Raw genomic sequence first — 2,588 nt, forward strand, 5'->3', positions numbered from 1 at the left:
ACTTATGCTATATATTCTCTAAGATAAGTGGGAGTACAAGTGTATCGACCCGTCAAAATCGCTATTGACGCGGCACGTTAATCATTGATTCCACAGTGAGGTTTTGACCTCTATATGATACGTTTTGATTAAATATTGCATTCATTAAAATAAGTGACTTTCTAAACATAGAAAGTTATAAACATGTGGGCGAGTGCTTAGGTATAAGCAAAACCCCAAAATACATAAGTCTTTAATTTACAGGTTGACATCACAGTCCAATTATTTATTACACAACGCAGTTTTATTTAGAATGCAATAAACTTTATACAAAGCATGAGAGACTCCATGCAGGCAATAAGCACATCACAGCAGAAGCAGTCTAAGGACCTGAGAATAAAACATGCTAAAAAGGTCAACACGAATGTTGGTGAGTTATAGGTTTAATTGCTCGAGTCATAAATATATATAAAGATAGACCACAAGATTTCATCAAAAGTTTATCAATAGATTCTACGTAACAGAGCACCCTGGTAACTAAACTTAATGCTATAGTGATAATTACCCCATTCGTTTTAATACACGCAAACCAACGTGTCTTAAACTCAAATAACATACATCCATTAAAAGGCTAGCGCTCTAGCTCGGACGGGGATGTCAAGGCCTATGGATCCATATACAATTATTCGCATCCACCAGTCCATATCCTATGTACTGGAAGCTACTAGTTACCAAAGCTAAGGGATTTTCGGTTTAACTCAGTGTAGAATTTAGTATGTACTTGTGTCTTATTGCGTTTAAAATAAATTGCATGTATTCTCAGCCCAAAAATATTTAAAGTATTTAAAAAGGGAGACTATAAACTCACAGTTCAATATTGAGACTCAATATTGTAGGCAAATTGCGTAGACGTAATGATGGTAGACGACTGTATGGTTGGCCTTGGATTCAAGAACAATACCCCGAACAATACCCAATATTTCCTTAGCTTAAAGCGGTTTGAAACCCGAATTAAAACACCCTCGAATATACTTTATTATTATTAAACTTAAATTATAATTAAAATTATAATTATAAATATAAATATTTATTACAGATGTTTTACTTGTGTGATATTTTCCGTCGAACAAGCTGGATTTTATAGGCATATTTCCTGAATTTGGTCCCCATGCGATCGCATAGCCGCCTTATCCGTTTTTGTTTGCTAGTTCGTCGATATCAAATAGTGTTTACTGTAGCAAATAACTGTAGCAAAATACGGTTCCACTGTAGCAAATAGTGTTTTACTGTAGCAAATAGTGTTTTAATGTAGCAAATAGTGTTTTACTGTAGCATAGTCGTTTCTACAGTAGCAATTAGTGTTTTACTTGTACATCTTATATATATATATATATATATATATATATATATATATATATATATATATATATATATATATATATATATATATATATATATATATATATATATATATATATATATATATATATATATTGTTAGGACCCCGAAGTTGTATAGTGTTAATGTGAAAATAAGCTTAAATGAAGGTTCCTTAGAAGATGGCTATATAAGGAACCTAAGTAGTCCTAATTAGATAGCCATTGCATTGTAACTGAGTTCTAGAAGTTGTGGAATGTAATTGTACCGATTCTCTCTAATACCGAGTCTCATTCCTATCTATCAATTCTCTCTTTATCTTATCATTTCTTTCAATCTCAACATGATCTGACCTATCATTTGGGATCAGAGCTTCTGGGAAGTGATTCTACATCACTATATCGATCCAGAGATTGAAGATTATAGAATCTGATTACTCTCGGTATTTTGAATCACATTCGGTATCATCGAATTTGATAATCTGACGTTCAGATTCTTGTGATAAGTTCAGCAAAGGTGCATTAGGTATTTTAGAAAGAGTTTCGATCATCAATACAGCTTTTTAACTTCAATTATGGAGAATCAAGTTAATTTTTGGAGTTTGTGGCTAAAACTCTCGGTATTGCTTAATTCAAGCTTGATTCTGGATTTTTGTGAAGATTTAAGGATTCAGTTGTGTTCGTGAGGTGTTAAATCACATTTCTGACGGTTCAATTTCTTCAATTCATTAAGTTTTGAAGATTTGATCAACACTCGGTATCGTAACTGTTATACCGAGTCTGCTTCATTACTTAAATTCATCTTAAGTGTTGCAGATTGTGGTGTGATTGTGATTCTATCACATTCGGTTTGATCATACGCAGCTAATTGGTGTGGTTTGAGAAAGAATTCTGTCATATTTCTAAGTTTTAAACTTAGACTCGGTATTGTCAACTGCTACAGTTGACATTCGGTATCCTATACTTTCGGTATCTTTGATATTTTGTGTGATACTAACGTGTTTCCTTGTGCAGCAAGGTTACAGAATCAAATTCAAAAGGATTGAATTGAGATTGAACTTCAAATTCTTACAGAATCTGACTACCGAATCATATACAGAATTTGAGTTTCTGTATCACTTAATTCATTGTTTTAAGTGGTTACAGGCTACAATTCTTGTGGTTACCGAATCTATACTGAATCTGGGTGTGTCTCTTGTATTTCTGATCAGTTTCTTTTACAGAATCTGATAT

The sequence above is a fragment of the Rutidosis leptorrhynchoides genome, chromosome 7, assembly GCF_046630445.1.
Source record: "Rutidosis leptorrhynchoides isolate AG116_Rl617_1_P2 chromosome 7, CSIRO_AGI_Rlap_v1, whole genome shotgun sequence".
In the NCBI taxonomy this organism is placed as follows: Eukaryota; Viridiplantae; Streptophyta; class Magnoliopsida; order Asterales; family Asteraceae; genus Rutidosis; species Rutidosis leptorrhynchoides.